Consider the following 27,728-nt stretch of genomic DNA (forward strand, 5'->3'; position numbering starts at 1 on the left):
ATAAAAATGCTTCATTGTTTCATAATGCCCTTCAGCCTATTTTCAAATTTCTTTTAAAATATTACTTTCCAGTCATAATAGAAGTGATGGCAGATTTTTAAAGGATCCAGAAGTCTCTAATATATATTGTCACTATTCTTAGTTTCCAATACATTCCCTGGTACAAATAATTTGCCACCAGGCATTAATTTTTCAGAAGGTCAAGAATGTTTTTGGTCTTTCAGAATAAAGAAACCCTCACTAAAATGATAATAACTCTGGAAGGGGAGACACTTTAAGTTTGAGCTTCTCAACCTGAATGACATGCAGAGTTACGACTACCCCAGGGGCTTTAAACAACAGCAAAGTGCCAGGACTTCACTTCCAGAAGGTATTGATTTAATTGGATAGGCGTGGAATTTGAGCACTGGCGTTTATTTTCTTGGCTTAAAACAGAAATTTATTGTCTCACAGCTCAGGATGCCAGAAGTCCAAAATCAAAGTGCCAGCAGGGCTGTGCTGCCTCTGATGGCACTAAAGGGAGAGCCAGTCCTTGCCTCTTCCAGCTCTGTTGGCTACAGGTGTTCCTTGGCTTGAGACTCTATAATTCCACTCTCTGCCTTGGAGTTTGCTTGCCTTTTCCTCCATGTGCTTAATCTCCCTCTGCCTTTCTCTTCTAAAGACACCTGTCATTGGATTTATGGCCCACCTGGGTAATCCTAGAAGATCTCTCCTCAAGGTCCTTAATATCTACAAAGACCTTTTTTCCATATAAGGTTACATTCACAGGGACTGTGAACCGAATTGCATCCCCCATAAAATTCATATGTTGAAGGCTTAACCTCTAACGTGATGGTGTTTGGAGACTGGGCCTTTGGGAGGTGATTAAGCTTAGATGAGGTACTGAGAGTCGGGTCCTCCTGATGCATTTAGTGCCCTTATAAGCCGAGACCCGCCCCCCCAGAGAGCTCGCTCCCTCTTTCTTTCTTTGCCATGTGACGACAACGATCAACAGCAAGAACGCAACGATCTTCAAACCAGAAGGAGGGTTCTCCTCAGGAACTGAATCTGCTGGCACCTTCTTTAAAGAGTTCTAGCCCCCAGGACTGTGAGAAAATAAATGTCTGTTGTTTAAGCCACCCAGTTGATGTTGATATGTTATGGCAGCCCGAGCTGACAAAGACAACAGGTTTCAAGAGCCAGGATGTAGACATATCTTTGGGGGCCACCCTTCAATCCACTGCAACTGGTATCACCCGACGCTCTTTGGTTACATTTTTACTTCCCCGGGCCAGGATTAAATCATAGAAAAAAAACTTCGACAGACTCTTTTCCTTTCTCCCTCACCATTGAATTTTTGGATACTAGTATTTTTAAACTTCCCATGGAATTCTAATTCACAGCTAAGCTAACACACACGATTGGATAGTCAAATCAGATTCTCATAAATCAGAGATCCTACTCAGCTCGGATGGAGCAAAGAGAGGTATGGGGACTTCAGAATGAATCCGCAGGTCCTATCTTCCATCGATAGACATGCACTTTTTACCCAGAATAATAGATTGAGACTTGTGTGTAAGATTTGTAGGAATCACCTCCCGTGGTGAAGCATTCGAATTATTAAGCAGATCTATTTTATATGTGATAAAGCACGTGTAGCATTATTCATGGCTTATAGATGCTACTTTCCTTTTACTATAAGTAATTGTCAACCAGGGATGGCTACTAAGGGCATTTCAGAGAAAAAGTCTGTTCTTCCTATTAAGTACTATTGGTCCATTTATCTGGCGGTCCAGTTGACATAAGGATTAAACAAAGTCATCTGCTTTCTTTTCATTCCCCCAGGCTGCCCCTTTCCTCCGTCATCCCTCCCCCTTCCCCCATGGATCAGAGGTTGGCTGCTTTCATTCTTTGCTCCCAGCAACCAAGGTCGAGATTTAGAGGGAATTAATAGCTTGCTGGAGAGCTGCTAGCTACTAGCAGAAATGGAGCCAGACAAAATGATACCAGGAGAAACACTGCCTGTATCAGTCTTATTTAGTGCTGTCATTCATGTAACAAACATTCATTGATCACCCATTATGTGCTAGACGCTGGGGATGTTAAGGGTAAAAAAAACATAGGCACAGTCTCTAATGGGTAGACAGACAACAACTAAGTGAGCAAACACATAAGAAAATTAACTCTAGAACTATGGAGAGATTAAGAGGGCAACGAAGGAAACTAACTGGGGGAATTCGTATATGGTGCAGTCACGGGAGGCTTCTCTGGGGGAGGCATCGCATGAGCTGAGAACTGGAGCGAGAGAACGAGCCTGTTACCTGAAGTGCTGATAGAAGTGCCTTCTGGGCAGAGAGGGGAAAGGGATTGGTGTGCTCTTTCAGCCAAAGAAAGGAGGGCAGTGTGGCTGGAACATGGTGGCCAACGCAGGAGAGAGTGGCTGAAATGGGGCTCGGTGGGGAGAGTGGCAGCCAGACCATGCGCTGACTTGGCCAGAGTTCTAGGTTTGTTCTCAGTGCAATGGGAAGCTGCTGAGGGTTTTGAGGGGTATTTAAGTGGGGAAGTAAAGCAGTTCTTGATCCATTTCTCTTTATTTATTTTTTAATTTTTATTTTATATTGGAGCATAGCTGATTAACAATGTTGTGTTAGTTTCAGGTGTATAACAAAGTGATTCAGTTACACATATACATGCATCTATTCTTTTTCAATTTCTTTTCCCAATTAGGTTGTTACAGAATATTGAGCAGAGTTCCCTGTGCTATACAGTAAATCCTTGTTGCTTATCCATTTCTCTTTAGTAGGCACAAATTAAGGATGCTTATCCTTTGACAGAGGGAACTTATCAGGGAGAATACCAAGAGTTCCTTAACCAACGACTATGTCTGCTGACAAAGGTTTTGCTGACCAGAAAAACACTAATTCCTTCAAGGGAAAGGTCAAAAGCTGCTCCTGCTGTGGTAGGGCAGAACCTTGCGTGGCAATTTGTAAAAGTGGGATAGATAACAGAGATAGAAATGCTTGGTGTTAGTGTTGGGTTAGGATTATCTACAAGAACTCTGAAAATGGGAAAATATTTTGAGCTGTCTTTTATAACTTTGAAAAGAATTTTAAAACTGACTACTCAAAGAAATAAACTGCATACAGGGGTTGGAAAGTATCTATTCTTTCATACTTAATGCAATACATGGGTTAAGTTCTTTATTGTAGTAGAGGCCAAAAAAAAAAAAAAATAATGGGATACAGTAGACAAGCCAAAATAATTTACATAAAACACAATGGAAAGTGGCTGAGAAGAGGACAATTTTGGAAAATGATCTCTCCAGGAATGCTGCCAAGGTAAGTGGCAGTAGATATTGATTACGTAGACGTGTCATGGATTGGTTAACCAGTCATTCTGAAAACTGAATTGGATTTTTCTTCCTGAAATGATGTTCTTGAAGCTATGCCAAACGCAGTCTCTCTTCCCACCCATTCTGGTTTGTGTCTGCTTTTCAGACTTAATAGTGCTCAGACGTTTATAATGTTGGTCACAGGAAAGTCTTCCGTATACCCAGAGCAAACTGATCATGTTACATCATTTTACATGACAATTTCCCTCACTTTAAAAATACTGTATATTCTGCAACAGTGGATGTATAACGTGCAATGCAGTGTGGGAATAGGTGAAGCACAGAAAAGAAGGAAAAGCAACAAAGCACAAAAGCTGCATAAAATAAGGTGACTATATAATTTATCCTCCAAAACCTGGAAACGTTTGGGAGTAAAAAGGGATGCTACAATTACACTTGTACGACAGGCTTAAACTGGAGATGTTCTAGGCAAACCGGTTTGTATGTCTACCCTGTGAGTTAGAGGAGATAAGAGAATCCGAGTGAAAGCAAAATGTTGTGACAGGTAGGTATTTATTTAAGGAACAAGGGTCAGAATGAGGCTTCAGAATAGGATGTGTGAAATGGTGGACTATGGAATGGGACACATGGAAATTTGGAAGCCAATAAGAAAGGCTGGTAGCAACATCCTCTGTAGTAAAAACTTACCCAGCATATTAATGAAGACGAAGAAGCTGATCAAATCTAAACTGCAGCTCTATGCAGGGATCCCATATATGTAAGTAAAAGGTGAATGGAACTTAAATGTTGTCCTGTGAGAATAGGAGAAAGCAAAAAACATAAATACCAAGAGGTAGGTGACTACCATGAAACATAGTCATACATTCTGGTATGGTTTGGCAAGTTTTTATGGATGACATACTATTTCAGGCAGGCCTGGAAAGATGGCTAGGTTTAGGGGGAAAAAAAGCAGATGATAATAAAGAATATTCCAAGTATAGGGAATGTCAAGATGTAAGGTATACATAGGTAATAATTTGGCTCAAATATTATACATGAATGGGAGTTTCAGGAAATAATAAGTTTTGAAAGATAGATTGTCCCCAACTCATAGAATGGCCCTGAGATTCAAAATGTGCCACCTGCTAATTGATGAATATCTCACTCAAAGTTAGACCTGATAACAGATCAGCAGAATCTGAAACTGAAGATCTTGACAGCAATAAACTGGTTCAGGATGCAAAACTCTTACCATCAGCTTTATTAAATTCATTTTCTTCTACTTATCGTGAGCCTACTCTGTAACTAGAAGTTAGTTAAGGTTGCCCTGTCATTTGAGATAAAAATAAGATCAACTCAATTCTCTTGTCGCCCTTTCCACAGAAATGTCAGGGCCCCTCAAGACCCCTGCTTAGAATCCTTGTTACTCCCTGGTCTTCTCTCTCCCCCAGCCTGCTGGCCCTCTCAGCTCTGCACTGGCTCAGGTAGGGAACTCAGCCTCTTTCCCTCTGTTTGTCCACTAAAACAGTTTCCACAAAGCATCTAGGTCTGGAGTCTATTGAAAGTAGAGTCATGGATGGGTAAGGCCTTGGGAGTCTATTGGGAAGATGTTCCCGGGCAGCCAGAGCGAGGGAAGCCGGGGGAGGTGTAAGGCAGGGATGGAGGAAAAGCTGCGTGAGGTGTGCCATTGGTGTTGCTATCGTGAGCAGTGAAGGCTCCATCCCACAGGAGCCCCCCGAGAACCATGCGGGATGCCTCCCTCCATGGGCAGGGGCTGAGCAGTTATTTGCCATCTCCTGCCCCCTGTGGCTGAAGGTTGACATGGTCATGCATACTTACCTGCCTCCTGGGCTGGACTGTATTTGGATGAATAGCTCCTGTGGCATGTGAGAAGGATCTGGGGCAGGATGCCCCAAGAAGGGGGCGCAAGCATGCAGGGGGCATCGATCTGTGTATGTCTAGGCTCGCTCAGAAATGTTCTCCACAGATGTGCTTGAAATTGGAAGTGGGCGGATGGAGCATGAGAAAATCAACCAGCAGGTATCCACAGGGCACGTTTACAGAATGGATCTATCCCCATTTTAGAGAAGGTTTATACTGCAGAAACTTAGGACATCAACTTAAAATTGAATATTAGACCGCACTATTTCTAAAGGGCTTTTCACTATCCCAAATTTCTTGCAGGACATCTTAATTTGTAGGCTCCAAACTCTTCAAAAACCTGCTGCCTCATCCCTTAACTCACTTCACACCTCATGCTTCTCTCTCTTTTGGGTACCTGCCATTGGGCTTTCTTATGAAATTAAATATCCTGATATTATCAGCCAGAACAATCTAACTTACTTCCTCTAACGAGACTCTGGAGTAACACCTGCATATCCCCAAATGTATTTATGTTCTTGTCAAAGACACAGTCATCTACACTTGGAGTCACCCAGGCACATTAGAAAACTGGCCAAGATTTTGAGAAGGTTAGTCTTTTCTTATCCCATTCCCTCTTAGCCACAGGTAGGTTGAATGGAGCCGTTTAAAATTTTATTTTCCCTTTCATATGAATGATGCCTCCTACTCTTAGCCTGACAACTTCCTAATGACGGAAGGGCCAAGAGGCAGTTTTGATTCTAAATAGTTTCTTTTTTCCCTGAAACTCAGAGAAATTAAGTAACTTCCAGCTCACATAGATAATGAGTGCCAAAGCTCAGATTCAGATCCACTTCTGTTTTTTAGACATCAGAGCCTCATACCAAATTGTAACTTTTCCACCATATCGCCTTCTTAAAAATAAGGTCGTGCTTATATTTAATGTATATGTTAGCTCTTTCTCTCCTAGCTAGGACTGATTGGAAAGCTCTTAGTTGAAGACAGAAAATTCTAATTCTTGAATAATTCTTGTAGCTAATTATCAAACTTATTACTTTGAGACCGAGGAAAACTTTGCTTTTCCTGGTTGGTTTGTCAGTTGCTTTCACATCAGCTCTGTATTGAATTCAGCTGCATTTTGTTTATAAATAAATTTGAGCAAATGGGATAAAGAAAAAATCCAGTAAGATTCCTAAACTACAAAGAAATCAGATCAAGGGCCTGTGCATTTAGGTCATGAATGCTCAGTGTCAAAAATAACATGGAGGGCTTCCCTGGTGGTGCAGTGGTTGAGAATCCGCCTGCCAATGCAGGGGACACGGGTTCGAGCCCTGGTCTGGGAAGATCCCACATGCCGCGGAGCAACTAGGCCCGTGAGCCACAACTACTGAGCCTGCGCGTCTGGAGCCTGTGCTCCGCAACGAGAGAGGCCACGATAGTGAGAGGCCCGCGCACCGCGATGAAGAGTGGCCCCTGCTTGCCGCAACTAGAGAAAGCTCTCGCACAGAAACGAAGACCCAACACAGCCAAAAATAAAAATTAATTAATTAATTAAAAAAAAAAAAAAGAAAAAAGAATAGAGCTTTTAAAAAAAATAATAACATGGAAAGGAAAGGATTAACATTAAGTGCGGGTCTTTAACATAATTTGTCTTGAACTTCTTGTGATAAAACTCAGGCTAATATTTTTCTAAGTCTCCCTTCCCCAAATGATTTTATATATTAAACCTCACAATTATGTATATGCGTACACACATATTTATATATTTACACATAAAAGGAGTGATAAATTGACTTTTAAATTTCTTTGGATATGTTTTCTGTTATCAGAAAAGTTTCCAGTACAAAACAACATACAAAAATTTTTTTTTTAAACATCTTTATTGGAGTATAATTGCTTTACAATGGTGTGTTAGTTTCTGCTTTATAACAAAGTGAATCAGTTATACATATACATATGTTCCCCTATCTCTTCCCTCTTGCGTCTCCCTCCCTCCCACCCTCCCTATCCCACCCCTCTAGGTGGTCACAAAGCACCAAGCTGATCTCCCTGTGCTATGCGGCTGCTTCCCACTAGCTATCTATTTTACATTTGGTAGTGTATATATGTCCATGCCACTCTCTCACCCTGTCACATCTTACCCCTCCCCCTCCCCATATCCTCAAGTCCATTCTATAGTAGGTCTGTGTCTTTATTCCCGTCTTGCCACTAGGTTCTTCATGACCTTTTTTTTTTTTTCCCTTAGATTCCATATATATGTGTTAGCATACTGTATTTGTTTTTCTCTTTCTGACTTAGTTCACTCTGTATGACAGACTCTAACTCCATCCACCTCACTACAAATACCTCCATTTCATTTCTTTTTATGGCTGAGTAATATTCCATTGTATATATGTGCCACATCTTCTTTATCCATTCATCCGATGATGGACACTTAGGTTGCTTCCATGTCCTGGCTATTGTAAATAGAGCTGCAATGAACATTTTGGTACATGACTCTTTTTGAATTATGGTTTTCTCAGGGTATATGCCCAGTAGTGGGATTGCTGGGTCATATGGTAGTTCTATTTTTAGTTTATTAAGGAACCTCCATGCTGTTCTCCATAGTGGCTGTATCAATTTACATTCCCACCAACAGTGCAAGAGGGTTCCCTTTTCTCCACACCCTCTCCAGCATTTATTGTTTCTAGATTTTTTGATGATGGCCATTCTGACCGGTATGAGATGATACCTCATTGTAGTTTTGACTTGCATTTCTCTAATGATTAATGATGTTGAGCATTCTTTCATGTGTCTGTTGGCAATCTGTATATCTTCTTTGGAGAAATGTCTATTTAGGTCTTCTGCCCATTTTTGGATTGGGTTGTTTGTTTTTTTGTTATTGAGCTGCATGAGCTGCTTGTAAATCTTGGAGATTAATCCTTTGTCAGTTGCTTCATTTGCAAATATTTTCTCCCATTCTGAGGGTTGTCTTTTGGTCTTGTTTATGGTTTCCTTTGCTGTGCAAAAGCTTTTAAGTTTCATTAGGTCCCATTTGTTTATTTGTGTTTTTATTTCCATTTCTCTAGGACCTGGGTCAAAAAGGATCTTGCTGTGATTTATGTCATAGAGTGTTCTGCCTATGTTTTCCTCTAAGAGTTTGATAGTGTCTGGCCTTACACTTAGGTCTTTAATCCATTTTGAGTTTATTTTTGTGTAACATACAAAATTTTAAACTACTATGATTAAGAATTTCTGATTTGTCTTTACTCTTTTGTTTCATCCTATAGCACCTATGTGTTTATTAAAAAAGGTATTTGGATATGTTTTCTTTACTCTTTTGTTTCATCCTATAGCACCTATGTGTTTATTAAAAAGCTTAAAAAAGGTATTGGTTACACATATAGTTGTTAATATGAAGCTTAATACCTTTCAGCTGCGTTTGTCCATTATCATTTATGTCTTTGATTATTAGTATGTTTAACCAGCAAATCTATATCTATAAATGAGATCCTTTCTCTGTGTGTGTGTGTGTGTGTGTGTGTGTGTGTGTAATGTGTGAGAAGATTCTTTAAAATACTCCAAACTAGTTTTGAAATTAAGTCTTGAAGGAAAGAGCCCTTGCCTTTAGAGATTAATTATTTCCAGGCTTTGACATTGTGAAGTCAACTTTTATTTTCTCCAAAGCAAAGTAATTGTGTTGATATTGAGCTGTCAATGGAAAAAAATAGATTTAGCCTCTCAGAAATACAGTTTAATGATTGCCATTCCTGTCATTATGGGGACAATAATGTACTTAGTTTTTCCTCCAAAAAGGTTAAGGACAATGTTACATTATCGCAAGTAGCACTTTCAAAATTGCACAAAATGATACATGTTCTTTTGAAGGCATTTTATCAATGACTATTGATTTAACCCAGAAACCGGATTTAATAATGACTGCTTTACTAAGTACGTGTCACAGTAAAGTCCCTGAACCAGTAGTCTTCAAATGAGTAGCCTGTACCTGCATTGACTCCTTTGCGTAAGACTTAGCCCTAAAGACTTTTTGCTTATCAAAATATTTATTTAAATTGGCAAAAGATAAATTGTGGTAATTTTGTTACATTATTTCTAACATTCCTTGTTGGCATATCTTTAAATTTGTACCATTATGACGATGAATATTAGTTTAATGAACATTAGCTTTTTTCTTAGATTTTAGGCTGGAGTGTGTATTCTGAATGTTTAGAAAAATGTATGCATTTGATTTTCAAATTATGCAATTAAGAAATTAATCTAGTAGTGTAAAAAGATTGAAAAATTTGGAGTAAATACACAATCTCACTGATTTTTTTGTGTATTTTTATCTTTAATGTTTTATATTAATTGTCTAGTTTTTTTTTAATTCACTGATATTTTCCATGCTGAACTTTTATTTTAGGAAATAATACCAAAATAGTAAAGCAAGTAAAAATTATTGAGTACAAATTTACTAGGTCCTGTTTTTTTCAAATGGTTGAATTATATAGTATTGCACAGTTTTAACTATCTACAAAATAAGTTTAGCCTTTTCTGCTCTGGAATAGGGTTGACAAACAAAAAAGGAAGGTTTAAAGTGGACTTTGTTAAGAACTCTGAGGAGTCTTGAGACTGTACCTGACTTGCAAGCTAATAAGCTGACCCACTACAGTTTCATGGATGCTGGCAGAAGTCACAAGACTCCTGTGACAGAGACAAAGGAGTAGACATAGTATCAGCATTTACTCCAATTCTCCAAGTCCCTGATCCCACCTGGTGACACAAAGAGGCACAGGTATTGTCTGCACACCTAGCAGGTTGTGTTACAAGAGAGAGCCCTGAGCCTGGATCTTTAATCTTTCTTATGGGCAGTAAACAAACCCAGCTTTTGCTCCAAAAAGACACTATCTTCATCTTCTAAGGCTATTCACGATCCAAACATACTTGAGAAGATAATCTGTAACCAAAGGACAGCAGTGCCTTCCTGCAAGAAAAACCTGAGAGACCTCTGGAGAACTGTCTCCCAGCAAAGTGGTTGACACGTTCCTGGATTCCTATAAGTGGTGTAGATAGTTTCGTGAAGTAGTAGAATCCTGTGAGAGTGTAGATCAGTTTGAGAAATGGATATATCAATTCTCAATTAGTTCAAATTCTCACTGCTAGATAATATATATTGGGAGGTGGCAATGTACTTTCCTGTCTACATCATTTTACTATGAATTATCATGACTTATCATGGCAGATGTCAGCCCCTTTGGGTTAAATTGGACTCTGATTTATATATTTTAAGCTGTGATTGATACCATGATTAGAAACATGATTCAGAGCTGTAACAGGTGATTCTTAACATATATTTCCTTTAGGTGACTGTTGCTGTTAAATCTTTGCCATATCATCTAAAAGTTCCTTCCAGGTATCACCAGAATTTATTTAACTTCCTTGTTTTAAATTTAGGATTAATTAATTTTTTAGCATACATTATCTCAACTAATTCAGTGGTGTCTCATAGTTTAATTTATAGCTTCCGAGTTCCCCCATTTTAAATGTACATTTTGATGAGTTTTACTGAATTTATACAGTTGTGCAACCATCACTAAAATCTAATTTTAGAACATTTTCATCATCCCTAAAAAGCTTCTTCCTGCCAATTTGCCCATCCTCACTTCCATCCCTCGTCCCTAATAACTTCTGATTTGCTCTATGTTTCCATTTTTACATTTTCTAGAAATTTCTTATAAGTCAAATCAGTTTTTGTGTGTGTGTGTGTCTGATGTTTTTAATTTAGCATATAATACCTTTGTGATTCATTTATACTGTTGCATACATCAGGAGTTTTTTCCTTTATATCTCTGAGTACTATTCCAATATATGGATGATTATTATGTATTTTTCTATTGAGCAGTTGCTTATCTATTTTTGTTGCTTCTAGTTTTTGGCTATGAATAAAGATGCTGTAAACTTTCATGTATGTCTTTGTGCAAACACTTATTTTCATTACTTGTAGGCCATATGGTAAGTGTATGTTTAATATTTAAGAGGCTGCTAAACTGTTTATCAAAGAGGTTTTACTATTTCATGTTCTCATCAGCAATACATGAGGGTTACACTTTTCCCACATCTTTGCCCACAATGTGTATTGTCAGTCTTTTTGATTTTATCCATTCTAGTGGGTGTGTAGTGGTATCTCTTTGTATTTTTATTTTGCATTTTCCTAATTACTAATGATGTTAAACTTCTTTTCATGTGCATATTTTCATTTATATATCTTCTTCGGAGAAATGTCTATTTGGCCTTTTCTAAATTGGATTGTTTATCTTCTTATTATTGAGCTATAAGAATTCTTCATATATTCTTGATGACAACCTTTGTTACATATATATTTTGCACGTATTTCCTCCCAGTCTATGACATGTCTTTTCATTTTTTTAAACATTAACTTTTGAAGAGCATAAGTTATCAATTTTTATTATATTTTTTATTTTGGGGATCAGAATATTTAAAATCCATTGGACATAACCACCTACATTTATCTCTATTGGTGGTTCTAGGCCACTTCAATCTTCTTTCTCCTATACAGTGGTGACATGGGCATTCACCACATTTGCCTTGTTGACTATTTCCTTCTGGTCCTATGGTTAACAAGTACTCCTAATTGACACAATGTGTTTATATAGTTAAATATGTAGGATTCTAGTCCTGCACACTTGATCCATCTTCCTCTTTTCATTGACACCTAGAGAGTAATCTATTTCTTTGATTTCTACATTCTTGGTGGAGCCACCTCGTAGCTCCTAAGAAACTATAATAAAATAATTATTTTATTATTATGGTCACATTATAGCTATGTAAGGACACATTTTCTTGATCTTAACCACCTATTTTTTTTTAACATCTTTATTAGAGTATAATTGCTTTACAATGGTGTATCAGTTTCTGCTTTATAACAAAGTGAATCAGTTATACATATTCATATGTCCCCATATCTCTTCCCTCTTGCATCTCTTGCATCTCCCTCCCTCCCACCCTCCTTATCCCACCCCTCTAGGTGGTCACAAAGCACTGAGCTGATCTCCCTGTGCTATGCGGCTGCTTCCCACTAGCTATCTATTTTACTTTTGGTAGTGTATATATGTCCATGCCACTCTCTCACTTTGTCCCAGTTTACCCTTCCCCCTCCCCATAGCCTCAAGTCCATTCTCTAGTAGGTCTGCATCTTTATTCCCGTCTTGCCCCTAGGTTCTTCTGACCATTTTCTTTATTTTTTATTTTTTATTTTTTTAGATTCCATATATATGTGTTAGCATATGGTATTTGTTTTTCTCTTTCTGACTTACTTCACTCTGTATGACAGACTCTAACTCCATCCACCTCACTACAAATAACTCAGGTCCGTTCCTTTTTATGGCTGAGTAATATTCCATTGTATATATGTGCCACATCTTCTTTATCCATTCATCTGTTGATGGGCACTTAGGTTGCTACCATGTCCTGGCTATTGTAAATAGAGCTGCAATGAACATTTTGGTACATGACTCTTTTTGAATTATGGTTTTCTCAGGGTATATGCCCAGTAGTGGGATTGCTGGGTCGTATGGTAGTTCTATTTTTAGTTTTTTAAGGAACCTCCATACTGTTCTCCATAGTGGCTGTATCAATTTACATCCCCACCAACAGTGCAAGAGGGTTCCCTTTTCTCCACACCCTCTCCAGCATTTATTGTTTCTAGAGTTTTTGATGATGGCCACTCTGACCGGTGTGAGATGATATCTCATTGTAGTTCTGAATTGCATTTCTCTAATGATTAATGATGTTGAGCATTCTTTCATGTGTTTTTTGGCAATCTGTATGTCTTCTTTGGAGAAATGTCTATTTAGGTCTTCTGCCCATTTTTGGATTGGGTTGTTTGTTTTTTTGATATTGAGCTGCATGAGTTGCTTGTATGTTTTGGAGATTAATCCTTTGTCAGTTGCTTCATTTGCAAATATTTTCTCCCATTCTGAGGGTTGTCTTTTGGTCTTGTTTATGGTTTCCTTTGCTGTGCAAAAGCTTTTAAGTTTCATTAGGTCCCATTTGTTTATTTTTGTTTTTATTTCCATTTCTGTAGGAGGTGGGTCAAAAAGGATCTTGCTGTGATTTATGTCATAGAGTGTTCTGCCTATGTTTTCCTCTAAGAGTTTGATGGTGTCTGGCCTTACATTTAGGTCTTTAATCCATTTTGAGTTTATTTTTGTGTATGGTGTTAGAGAGTGTTCTAATTTCACTCCTTTATATGTAGCTGTCCAGTTTTCCCAGTACCACTTATTGAAGAGGCTCTCTTTTCTCCACTGTATATTCTTGCCTCCTTCATCAAAGATAAGGTGACCATATGTGCATGGGTTTATCTCTGGGCTTTCTATCCTGTTCCATTGATCTATATTTCTGTTTTTGTGCCAGCACCATACTGTCTTGATTACTGTAGCTTTGTAGTATAGTCTGAAGTCAGGGAGCCTGATTCCTCCAGCTCCGTTTTTCTTTCTCAAGATTGCTTTTTAACCACTTATTTTTCAAAGAAAGCTATATAATTGAGAATCATTAAAATGTACATCAACAAAAGACTTGCTTATAAGATAAATTTTATTTGATTTCATGTTTAATTGAAATATTGTTAATTAGATAAAGTGATATCATTCAACCTCAGTGGATTGCAATCAAACATTTCATGCTTAATATTTTAATAAAAATGGTATTTTTCTATAAGAATGACTAGCTTTTCTATTTATAAAGATTACTTAAAGCCCAACTCACAGTTGACATTTTGCTTTTATTGCAGAAATAATGGTAATAAGAAAGATTAAATACATGTTAGCAAACTGATACACTTAATACTATGTCGTTTGCTTTAGAGGATTTGTTGTTCAGATTTTCTGAGTCTTTAAAGATTGACACATGTGTACATTGTGAAGAAAGGTAAATAGCCTCTGAGGCTCAAGGATAGTTCTACAGAGTATTAAAAGCATCAAAAAGCATGAAAGTTAATAACTCTTATCTTCTAATGCAGAAAAGTGAATGAATTGTTTAATGCCCTACTAATCTACCAAGGCACCTTTCTATTCTTGTCACGTTTTCTTACCCTGTGAAGAGCAACTAAAAAATTATTATAATTCTATATTATTTTTCTATAATTACTCAGCTTTTTAAAAAAAATTACTTAGCTTTTAACATTTGGTTACAAGCATTTTAGTGGACTTTCAACCTCACATACATTTCCCTCATCTTTTACCTTCACAAAAATATACATATGGCAGAGATTTAAAATATACAAGGTAAAAAGATGCAAATCCTAGATATAACAGTAGTTAAGAAATAGAAGAATACAAACAAAATGTCCTTTAAAATAATAATTAAAATTTCATAATTTTTCTATAGTCTACAGTAACAGACATGAGAACTCATGGCTGAAACTAATATATATTTCCATTTATATACATAGAATAAAAATATGTTCAATCTGTTTTTCAGCCTGCTGCCTATATTTCTAAAATGGTAATACTTATCATGCCATTTCCATGTTTTAAACATGTCAGTGGTTACCTATCGACCACTAGGTCAAATCAAGTTTACTTTCCATATGTAGTATTTAATTATTTGTCCTCTTATACTTTTTTTCATATTTGCTACACATCATATCCTGAGCAGCTACTTATAGTTTTAAAATTTAACAAAGATTTGTTGATAATCGTAGTGTAGTAGTTCCTAGGCTCTGGAGATAATAAGATCCCTATGTTTACCTCAAATCGTCAAAGATTCAAAGACCCCACAGTCTAGTGAGGGTATGTCAGCATCCTCATCTTCATCCTCATCATTGTCATGATAACTGTCCTTTCTTGTTTTTTCAGGACAGATGCTGTGTGATGGGCTTTATATGTATGAACTCACTTAACCATGAGTGTAACCTGTAAGGTAGGCTCCACTTTAAGAGGAAGAAACTGAGGCTCTGAAGATTAAATATTTTGATTAAAGTTACACTGCTAATAATTCATAAGCCATACATCTGGAATTCTAACTGATAACCATCTTTGCCCTTTTCTCTACATGCCTTCTCCTATGACACATTTCAGTACCCTACAGGAAACGTCACAGGAGTACCGGAAACCAAGGGAGGGGGATTGGGGTGTCCACGATCCTGCCCGTGGTTGTAAAGCGTTTAGGTTTTGCTTCATAGAGAAAGAATCACTTCAGCTGAATTTTGAAGGATGCCTGTGACTTTACCAAGTGGACAAGGAGTGGGGAAAAGAGTATTTCAGTTATTTGCACAGTTAACAAATAAGAGCATGGCATTGGAGGAACAGGGAAGGGACATTGTAAAGCACAAATAACGTGGTAGAAGCCCTGTTTTCTGTGATGTGTGTGTGTGTGTGTGTGTGTGTAGTAGAATGCCTTAATATGAAACACAGTATGTGATTTATCAATATAAAAATTTTCTGAGGTTTCAGAAAGTAGTTTCCTAGAAAGACATTTAATTAGGTAATCTTTTGTTTTCAAAAGAAATATTGTTAGCACCATAATAAGATCTCATAATAATAACACTATATTATTAAAAATCTTCCAATACAACACAGAAATTGTTTAAATTATTAGAACAGTTTTTAAAATTGGTATCTTGAACCCAAAAGACAACACTGATCATGGGATTTTTTTTTAGAGCTCTGCTTTGGATTTTTGTTAATAATCTATTTCCTAACCTAAGGGAATGCTGTTGCCCAGCTAACAAACGTTGTAGTTTTCAAATGAGTTTCCATGCACTCCTTCCATTTTCTGTGCTGTTGATTGCTATAGGTTTATTTCCTAATGATTTCAATTTTTCCTAAATAATACCTCTTTCATTTTCATACACATTTTCAGTCTCTTCTGAATAATGTTTGGATACTGAATCTTCAGGTGCTTAAATCTTTTGACATAATCATTGTTGCTACTGCACTGTTAGACGTTCTGTATATGTACTTCTTTTTTATACCTGAAGTAGAGGCCACTACCTGTTTTGTACAGTCAGTGTCAATGTGGAGGAAACAATTTCTTCCACAGTCCATATTGGAATGCCAAAAAGGGAATAATTGACATAATCTAGATGTTGAATTTCATAGAAAAACTCTATTAGTCTAAAAATGTATCATCATCTAGAACATCAGAGATCATCAAGAATACCATTTAATTTAGAAACCACTGTGGAGTAGAAGAGAAACTAAATGATTTTACTGTTGATCAGTAGGCATTTAATATTTATTTCCTTTTCTCCTCTTATATAATACTAGGCTGGTTATTTTCTAATGCAATCATTGTGATAATCGTAGAAGTGAGTTGTGGAATAGACACATAACACATCTAATCATTTATTAACATTCTCAGCGATTTCAGGGAAAAAACTATTTCTAAATCTTATTTTGATGTTAAAAAAATATACTAATTTGCTAGTAGAATAAAGAAATGGAGGCCTTACTTGATTTTAAAGAAGGCCAGCTGACAAGCAGTTCCAGAGCAGGAGAAGGCCTAGAAATTCAGATTTTGAAATCGGAGGCTCTGCCTATATTTATAGCAAACTGGCTGAACTATTGTAATCATTCTTAAATGTATCCTTAAGGTATTTTTAATAAGATTTCATAGCTTAATTTTGTAAATTGTCCGAGTGTTTTATTAAGGCTAAAATTAGGTAATTTTTCCTGTACTGTAACCCAAACTTCCTTTTCCGATTAATATTTATGAGTTGCAGTCCTTAATTCAGATACCAGTGTGAATATGCTATGACTATCCACTCCTTTGTTGCCACTCTCACAAAGCATTTTCCATTTGTCTATGTCTGTAATATCAGTATTTCTAACTTTATTCCTTTATTTAAATTATTTCGCCAGCTCACGTTTCTTGATTTATTTTCTTTTAGTCTTTTCCAATATAGGTGTAATTATTTTTATTATTTAAATTTTAACTCAATCTTCTGATTGACAGTAGTAATGCATATATAAGGCATTTTCTTATTCTTATATTGGACTTTGAAAATGAAAACCCAGATACAGAGACCCACAGTTGTCTGCTGGAACTAAATCACTTGTTTGGAAGGGATGAAGAGACCCGTCACTCATAAATATTCTTTATGCTCATGACATTTTTAAGGTGCAGTTTTGAAAGTGATTATTTAAAGCTAGAGAGTCAACTTAGAGCAACACATTTTCGACTTCATCAATTGTTATTTATTGAATGTCCACTGAGCCAGTGGTCTGTGATTAGTATATGTCACAGGCTATCATGGGAAGATTTACCAGTCAACTCTAGATTCCTCGGTTAAGATGATTAAAACTTCCAATGTAGCTTTTGAATTTCTAACACCAGTTTTACATCTGGGAGGAATTTGTTTGAGATGACATCAAAATAGGCAATTTTTTTTTTGAGGGAAAAATGATAGCGAATTATTTCAAATAAATAAGAGTCTTAGTATTTGGGGAATTTTGTTACTATAAAAAGAGTGCAATAAAATGGCAAGAGATGCAGAAATATTTAATCTAATTTTAAATTTTTGAATCTGTACAACACAAAAACATTTGTATTAGTAATTTTGAACAGAAGATATAAATGACTATCAACATCTCCAGGGAGCTTTTAGAAAGGAGGCGCTACCTCAACCTTCAGTCTTTAGAGTGTCTCTTGCTCAGGAGTGCACAGCGGCTCAGACCCATTGCTCAGCATCATATAATATTTCTGTGGGACAGTCAGGCATTTGCAGAAATGGGATGAGTAAGCAAAATACGTTATCTTTAATCAGTGCAAAACTCTAGGTGAGAATGTGAATGACAGGTGGAATAAAGCAGATTTTTTTTTCCTCTAGGGAAATTGAAAGGAGGAGTTATTGTAGTTATCTGGTAACTTTAAGGTTTAACTTTGCCAAAAAAAGAGAGAGCATACCTCTGATCCTTCTAAATCCAGGTGGAATTAGGCAATTCATGAGGAGTTTCTCACTCATTACACATTTTCAATATCCTTAATTCCAGAATTCCCTTCCTGCTCCTCTCCTTTCCTATCTATGCAAAATGAATATGGTTTTAAACAAGGACATCAGGTAACCTCTTTTCTCTGAAAAAATTTCTGGAATTCTCTACTTGTTCTCTGTTCTTCCTCTTTGCTTAAGTCTGAGTTAGAACTGAGCCCCAGACTTTGAGATTACTTCTAAAATAGAAGTGAAGATCAAAAAAGGCTACATTTGGCCAGGGCAGATATATGGGAGAAGGTGGAGAAATAGGACAGCACACGATGTCCTGTCAACTTTGTAACCATCTCCTTCTGGGTGACATTTTCTTGCTATTCTTCAGTTGAAGGTCTACAGATGAGCTTTCACGGAAGCATGCCTGAGGCAAGTCTCTGGAGAGGGTGTGTAGTGAGAGGTATCTGTATGGATGTGCATATATATTGAGCGCCAAGAATAAAGGAGACAGGCGTGGAACAAAACAAAAAAGGAGGAAAGAAATTGCCTTTAAATAATATGTTTGCAATGGCTGTAGTTTTTATAGAACGATGTTGTGGGTGTTCTGGAAAAATGGAATCAAACTAATAGTTTCCCGACTTATGACAAGAACAAGAAGATTAAAGAGTAAACCGGGAATGCCTCAGGGAAAGGGTGAATGGGCCTTTTTGGCAAATACCCTTCTTTAGTGAGACTTAGGAGAGAGCTGACACATTCATTGGTACAGACTGCACACGTGAAAACAAAGGAAAATAACATTTGAAGTTAAGTTATCCCAGGACCTACATCATAAAATGAGTTATAGATCAAGACCAAAGCTGTGCTGAGGTTTAACATAAACTGTTTGCCAGAAACAGGCGTTCACATGTCATTTCTGAATTTTGACTAAATTCATGTCAGGAGATTACGAGTATCTCTTGAATCTAAAGACCCTTTCTTGGTTGGCAAGATTTACTACTTCTGAGGGCAACATAACAGGAGACAAGATAGTAATGCTATTGATGACAGTCAATGTGTGCTGGGAAAATAAACATCAATCTGCTAAGTAGGATGACAGCGTGAGGTAACAGAAGACTGTAACAACAGTCTTAACAGTAAGAAATTGCAATTTCCCCTGCTGTGTTTTAAGCCGAGTTTATATGACTACTGCATTATACAAATTAATATTTAATGCAGTTCAACATCAAGCTTGTCAAACGGTAGTGCAGGATGTAGACCCTTGCAAAATCACACATTTTCCGTGTGTGATAGAGGGTAATATCATACATTTTTTTCTGTTTTTCATTTTAGCTGATTCAAGCCCAGGGTTGTCTCACCAACCATTCCCCTTTTTGCAACCAATATTGTTGTGTAAATCACACTGACCCAGTGAAAATGAAAGGAAAGCAGATTTTGCTTTCAAGTGTTCTGAGAAATAATACCATGGATTATTGGAGAGTATTCTGTACGTGGAAGGACTGAGATAACATATTGAAATTAAAACATTGACTTCTGTTCTTCTCTCTTATTCAAATTTACATTGAGAAATATGACTTTGGGGGATGGGGGATGGGGTATGATAATGACCCAGAAAGACTTTCCTGGGCTTATCTTCTTTCCTTTGGTATGTTAGTAGTTTGGTCAGGGAAGGTGGGCAGGTCAAGGAAATAATTTAGTAAACTCCTTTGATCTAAAGGGGAAAGATACCCACTGTGGATTCATGGGCAAATATGTCATGATTTACAGCAGCCTGTGACTATATCCTGCTGCCCTTATGAGGTGGATGGTAGTCCTGTCTGTTCTCAGGCTCATGGGGGAAACTGAGATATGTTTCCTTGTTTTTCTTGATTTGAAGTCAACCTAGTTATTTTTCTTGCATTGGAGATGGGTTGGTGCTCAGTGAAACTTGGCTGTCATATGGCAGATGGCCATGACTATGGCCATTATTTTTTAATTTTATTTTTTTATTATAAATTACCTTCCTTTTTTTTTAAAATTTATTTTTATATTTATTTTGGGCTGTGTTGGGTCTTCGTTTCTGTGCGAGGGTTTTCTCTAGTTGCGGCAAGCGGGGGCCACTCTTCATCGCGGTGCGTGGGCCTCTCACTATCGCGGCCTCTCTTGTTGCGGAGCACAGGCTCCAGACGCGCAGGCTCAGCAGTTGTGGCTCACGGGCCCAGTTGCTCCGCGGCATGTGGGATCCTCCCAGACCAGGGCTCGAACCCGTGTCCCCTGCACCGGCAGGCAGACTCTCAACCACTGCGCCGCCAGGGAAGCCCTATGGCCATTATTGACTATGGTCAGTCTCAGGCAAAATAATGAAGCCAACAAAATTTGTCATCACCCTCCAGCCACTTCTCCTTTCTACATTCCTTTGCACATTTTCAGCCCCACTTTCAGTTTCTATTTGTAGTCCTCACGCACACCTTAACCAGACTGGTTGGTTTTCCTTTGGAAGTACACATCCAGCCCTTTTAACTCTTTCCCATTAAAATATGCATCCCCTTGATGCTCTTACTTCTACTAAATATTACAGGAATGTTATTGTGGAAATTTTTAATCTAATTTACTCTAGTTTTAGAAGCCGTTTGTCATAATTAACAAGGCCCCTATATTTCCAGTCACTAAGTATTGGTGAATAAGTATTTTGGTCACAAGAGGCCTTCCCAGTAGTCTCATAGTGATCACACGTGAAGAGATGATGTAATCATAGCGATTGACAGCTTTTGTCTCTGGATGTGGCAACTGCATTCTCCAAGTTTCTCAAGCTGGAATACCTGGAATCATCCTCGACTCCTCTGTTTCCCTCACACCCCACATCCAATCATTGGCAAATCCTGTAATGTCTAACTTCACATCCTGAATCTGCTACTTTTAACCACTTGCACTGTCTTTTTTCACCTGCCTTTTGCTTTAGTCTCCAGAGTCAGTGATAACCAATGTGAGTATTATCAAAATATTTTGAAGCATTTTCAAAACATGTAGAGCCATGTTCCTTAGTCAGAGGGGTTGAAGAAGACAATAGGCCTTTAATGGGCAGGGGCCAGTGATGCTAGATGCCCTTCAACACACAGAACAGTCCTCCAGAAAAAATGAATTATCCTCCATCCTCACATTCCTGAGCCTAGAATCTAATTCCATTTTATTTATAAATACAAAGTGGGTTTTTGTTTTTGTTTTAATGTATAGGAATTTTCCAGGAATGTGCCTGTTGTGTAAATTGAAGGAATGTTATATTTAGTATTGTTTAAAACTAGTAGGATTTTTTCATCATCTCAGAAAATGACATCGTCATTGGCTATGCTGTTCTTGGTCTTTGAGTTGCCAGTATAAATCACTGGTCAGCTCTTTTAGCTTTCACATTTACAGCAGGCATACAAATGGGTGTCAAAATCTGATCCTTAGTCGCTGTTTTCTAGTGTCTTCTTGCAGGAAAAGACACATTGAAATACATAATTTTTACAATAAATTATTTTTCATTTATTGATGTTTGGTATTAAAAATAGGGCTTTTGAAATTCTGTATTATTCTAAGTGTTGATTTCTTTTGGTAATCAGTTGTATTGGTAGGTTAGATTTATTTAGAATTGTAAAGAGGGAACTATTAATATTTTTTATGTAAAAAAATGCACTGGGCTTGATAGGGTTGAGAATCACTCTCCTACTGGTTTCTTCTTCTTTGCCTCCCTACCGTCAGTTCTTCCCACGGCTGTCAGTTATCCTACAACCCTGGACCCTGCCACCTCTTTTGGAAGAGTTCTCCAATGGCTTCCGTGTCATGTAGAATAAAACGCCAGATGAAGGGCTGTGTGCTCTTTCCCTGATAACTTCTCTGCTTCCCCTCCTAACACCCCTGCTCCAGTAACACCCCCAGCTCACTCCTCTTTAGTCAGAACTGATCTCCTTGCAGTTTTCTTCACACATCCAGCAAACACCCACCTGCTTGACGGATGGCAGTGCGGCACTTCATTCCAGCCTCTGCTCAAATGTTTCCCTTTCCTATCAAAAATTATCTTAGACTCCCTGCCTTCATGATCTCTTCCCTCACCTTGGTTTTACTTTTTTCATCCTGTTTATTAGCTCCTGATACATTACACACGTACATTTCTGTCTCTTCTCCTGAGTAGAATATAAACGGTATGAGAGCAGAGATTCGGTCTGTTTTGTTCCCTGCTTGATCTGTGATGCCTAGAATGGAGCTGGCATCTCATAGTCACCCAACTATATTGAATGAATGAATGAGTGTGTTTTCAAATTTCAAGGTTGAATACTGGGAGTGACTTTTCTTAAGAGCAAGATCATGGGCAATTCAGCTTTAAGCCTCAACTTCCACATCTCAATCAAGATGCCTAATTCTTAGGATTCTTATAAAGGTTAAGAAGGATAATTTATGTAAAGCCCTTATTATATTGCACAGAATATATAAACATTCAATGTAAAATATCTATCCTAGCTATCCATCTATCTCATTTATTCATCCAACTATGCATTTACTTGTCCTTGTATTCTCTCTCTCATATCTGATCCTCTTACTTTGACAATTCACAGAGTAGTTAGATTAGCTCCAGTGTGCCTTTGGTCATGTGGTTTTTGAGACTTGTATATCTTGTAGGTATACATAGACCCTGAAAGTGATTCTCCCAAAGAAGACAGAAACTTTTATAATCTGTTAGGTGTGATAGAAAAATTGATATAGAAAAACTCTTTGGGAATATATAATATTATTTTATTATTATTAGTCTATTCTAGAAAATGCTTTCACCTAGTAGATCTGTTTTACTGGATCTCATCTTTTCTTCTACCTCTGCAATTGTTATAAGAATTTAATTCTAGGAAACGTGTTAAACTTAATTGCCAGATAGGGGGGAACTGACCATGATGTTGCTGCATCATTGGAACCTTTATAAAATTATTCATACAACTAGAGAAGTTGAATTTCAGTAGAAACAATAATTTAAATCTATTTATAACAAATTTAATTAAAGGATTTTGGTCCATTAGAGACATAGGAATCAATCACACAAGTGCTTTTTTCAGTACTTTCACTCTCCAATTTTTCCTTTTTCTGTAGGTCATCCAGGGATTTTTGCCTTATTTCAGTCATTAAGGTAAGTAGTAATTTGTGGGTCTACTTATTGGTTATTTGCAGGAAAACTCCTGGTTACTAAATAACCAGTATTTTACTCTTATTCCTGGAGTTTAGGGAAGAGATATGCCCTTTTATGAATACACAGTAATTGAAGATGCAATAAGTATTTCATACATAAATTGATTCCTTAGAGGAAATTTCAAAATCAATTGCAGCATCATTTGAAAGAGCAAAAAACTAGAAACAATTCAACTCATAAGGAGGTTGGTTAAGGGGGGAAATGGCATAGCTATAAAGACAATTAAAACATATACATTTACCCAGAAGGATATATATCAATTTGTTGAATGGTTTTTGCTTCAGGATTAGAGTTATGAAGTAATTTCACCTTCTACATATATCAACTTGATAGATTATGATTATTATCTAATAATAATTATAATGGTAATAATAAAGCAATGCAGATTAAAATCCTCTGCATTTAATATCTAGATAAATTTTCTAGAAAAGAATCATATCTGATATTAAGTACATTTTCCTATAATTTAGGAGTCAGAAGAGCTTATATATTCAGTTCAATGCTTCTGGGAAGAATGTAATTTGTAACATGCATAGAGTACTTGGACAAGCTACTTAACCTTTCTGAGACCATTTCCTCACTTGTAAAATGTGGATTATAAGAGTAACTACCTCAAAGACAGTAAAACTGAATCAGAGAATTACTACTCACACTAAATGCCATGGCAAAGGAAACTATTGGCTTGACTTTAAATCAGAACAACAAAGCCCTTCCAGAAGAATAGGGGACACAGAGGAAATACTGCTTATTAGTGGTCGTAGCCTTTGACTCCCCTCCAGAACTTTATGTCTATTTCTTCTTTCACATATTTAAATAGAAATTATTATTTTACTGCACCTTCTTTTGGGCTTTCTTCCTAAGCTCACTGGGAAAGGATATTTTCTCCTCAGAAGCTAAAGAAATTTGTCTAATTCTCCAGCAAGAGTTTAAGAAAGGTTTGATGCTGTAACTCTAGGTCATACCACAAGAACTTGGTCCCAAATGTGTACAGAAGGATATGTGCTCAATATCAGGTAAGAGAAAAGACAGAAATTGAGGTGTAGTCCAGATTTCCAAAGATCTTGAGTTTATATGACTCATGGAGAATAATCATGTTACAACGAATGTCTTTATATTGCTGTCTCATTACCTGCCATCTGAACAAAAGTAGGGTCTTGGCTGCTCTCCTCCCCTAAAATTTCCTTATGACTGTCTCTGGGGGTTTTCATGTATCCATGGCCAGCACCTTATGTTCCTCTATCATGTCAAATAACTTGTTGATATTTCCTGCCTCATCTTGCAGTGCTTTTGCTACAAAGCATCTTGCAGTGGCTCTGCTTTTTACAAGGATGTTCCATGAGGCTCCAGGTTCCCTGCCTCCTGATGCTACCCAAGATGTAGAACCTTTGAGTTGCCAAATGCTGTACATTCCTTTATTTTTATTGTGTTAGGGTCAATCTCAGTAGCAATACAGAAAATAACTCTTTCCCCAAACAATGAGAATAAAGTTGTCCAAAGATCCCAAAGCTTTGCCAAGTACTTGCTCCTTGAATGTTGCCCATTTCCCAAAACTGTCCTTTTCATTTCAGTTCTTAGCCCAGTGAATCAAATCTACTACCTGTCTGGAGGATAAAGTTCATATAGTCTTACTCCTTCCTCACCTTCCAGGTTTTTCAGAAGAACTTGGTCCTCCTTCCAGGTTCCTCACAAGAACTTTTTCTCCTATTAGATAGGAACATCGTCCCATGAATTCTGTAGATAAAACCAGATTTTAAAGCTAGACTGTAAGATTCATCTGGGAACCCAGATATTTGTAGTTATGAGAAGGGAAAGAGAGCTAGTATTTTTGATGGCCTTGTCCTATGTTTCATCCCATTTTGTGTTTACAATAGTCCTGTGAATTAGTTTTAGTGCTAGGTTTTGTCTGTGTACTGAATTCTCAATCCTTTCTCAATCATTCTGCATTTTCATCTTTTTTATGGGGGCTAGAAGTCTTGAAACTATATTCCCCAGACTCTGACTCTCTTGCTGCCAGGTCTTGGGTATGGTTTAGGTTTGGCCACTGAGATTTACTTATGCAAGACTGGAAAGGTGAAGGGATGCAGGAGTGGTTTTTCCTCCTTCAGTGGTGGTAGCTTATACGTAGACTTCCACAGACAAATTTGACAGGAGCTGAACTCAGGGTTGCACTACATGGTTCCCAGATTTAGGGCTGTGGGCAGTTGGGAAGTTGGCAGTTATGTCAGGAGGCTTTCTCACCTCTGGGTAACAGCAGCAGTTTTATAATCTTTCACAACTGCAGTGGCATGAGTTGAAATCTAACAGCAACCCTATGAATTTTGTTCATCTAACACTTCTAATAAGTTTGTAAGCATCAAATTCCTCATAATTAATCTCTTTCAGTATGTAAATACTTAGAGGAATTTCTGTTTTCCTCCATTGAACCCTAAAAGACATTGTGTTTTTTTCATGCTATTATACGTATGAGATAGTGATAAAATTAGTAAATCTTATAGACACATTCACTGACTGAATTTTTTTAAGTTATAATATTCTATTGCCTGCCCAAACCACTTAACAGTGATTGGAATATATTAGACCTTCAACAAGTGATAGTTTTAATATGATATAATCCAGCTCTTCTTGCATAAAAAATTATATTGTCAGTCTCATTTTTGGTCTTCTTTATTTGTTTCAGGCATGTTAGAAGTGAGCTTTTGTCATTTTTTGAGCTTAGTACAAGAGTTTTTTAAGACAATTCTCTATTTCCCTCACCCTCTACCCCCTGGCAACCACCATTATATTCTCGGTTTCTATGAATTGGACTATTTATATACCTCATATAAGTAGAATCGTGTAGTTTTTATCCTTCTGTGATAGATTTATTTTACTTAGCGTAATGTCTTCCAGGTCCATTCATGTTGTCACAGATGGTAGGATTTTCTTTTTTTAAGGCTGAATAATATTCCATTATATGTATATACCACATTTCCTTTATCCATTTATGTGTCAATGGACATTTGGGTTGTTCCCATATCTTTGCTATTGTGAATAATGCTGCAATGAACAAGGGATTGTAGATATCTCTATGGGATCCTAATTTCAGTTCTTTTGGATGTATACCCAGGAATGAGATTGCTGTATCATATGGTAGTTCTCTTTTTAACCTTTTGAGGACACTTCATACTGTTTTCCATAATGGCTGCACCAACTTACATTCCCATCAATAGTGCACAAAAGTTCCTTTTTCTGCACATTTAGCCAACACTTGTTAGCTCTTGTATTATTGATGATAGCCATTCTAATAGGAGTGAGGTGATCTCACTGATTTGCATTTTCCTGCTGATTAGTGATGTTGAGCATCTTTTCATTTACCTGTTAGTCATTTGTATGTCTTCTTTTAAGAGACTGTATTCAAGTCCTTTGCCCATTTTGTGATATGGTTAATTAATTTTTTAACTATTGAATTGTAGGAGTTCCTTATATATTTTGGAAATGAATCCCTTATCAGATATATGGTTTGCAAATATTTTCTCCTAATCCAAAGGTTGCCTTTTCATTTTGTTGATTGCTTTCTTTGTTTCTAATTTTTGAGCTTAGTTTATAAGAAATCTTTTTGATGAATCCATCTCATTTGTCTGTCTACAAAGAAATTTTTAGTCTTTATGAATAGGTATAATGGGTATTCATTAAGCTAATATTAATTACTGAGGTTAGTAGATGGCATTAACCTGTTTTACATTCATTATTATTTTTAACATAATCTTGCTGTTCTTCCATTGTTATTCCCTCTCTAGGTGGGTCACAGTTTTCTTCTCTCTTTTCTATGCTGAAGAAGTTTAGATTGTACACTGAACACCATGAATGTTATGTTTTGGAGGCTCTGGATTCTGTTAGTCTTCCAAAGAGTGTTAATTTCTTGTTTAGCAGACAATTAACTTCATAGACAAAAACAATCTCTTGGGTTGTAATTCAGTTCTCAGCTCAGTTATTTTATTCTTACCCGGACTGTTTTGAATCTGCCATGTGCATGCATAATTCAAGGGTCAGCCACAGACATTTACACAGAATTTGTAGCTCCCCATCTCAGTCTCCCTTTCTTCCAAGACTCCCCTCTCACTTTCCAAAATTCTGTAATCTGTTATTTTCAGGTTAGAAAGATGGGGATTTTCTATGAGAATTTTAGCTACCATGAACAGCATCAGCTATAATACAGTGTCAAGTTAGAGCATGTTGTCTCATGTTGTTTGCTAATTGAGTAGTTGACTCCCTTACAGAATTTGCCTGTTTTGTTCACTCTCCAGGGTCTTTAGACAGTGGTTTGTTGCATTTTGTCAGAAGTTTATAGTTTTTTATCTATGGGAAGGATGTTCTGGTAGAAGCTTAGTCCATCATATCAGATCTGAAACTTCTTTTTAAATTTAATTATTTATTTATTTTTAATTGAAGTATAGTTGATTTACAATATTATA

General features: G+C 37.0%; 1 long non-coding RNA gene across 2 annotated transcripts in view; it reads left to right on the forward strand.

Moving 5' to 3' along the window:
* Nucleotides 1–27,728, forward strand: part of LOC133076566 (uncharacterized) — an 83,725-nt gene that overhangs the window by 51,957 nt on the left and 4,040 nt on the right. For both annotated transcript variants that reach the window (XR_009697554.1, XR_009697553.1), the window contains exon 3: nucleotides 23,181–23,217. This is a non-coding gene — a long non-coding RNA (uncharacterized LOC133076566). The remainder of the gene's footprint in view (nucleotides 1–23,180; nucleotides 23,218–27,728) is intronic.

Source organism: Eubalaena glacialis, chromosome 16 (assembly GCF_028564815.1).
Source record: "Eubalaena glacialis isolate mEubGla1 chromosome 16, mEubGla1.1.hap2.+ XY, whole genome shotgun sequence".
NCBI lineage: Eukaryota > Metazoa > Chordata > Mammalia > Artiodactyla > Balaenidae > Eubalaena > Eubalaena glacialis.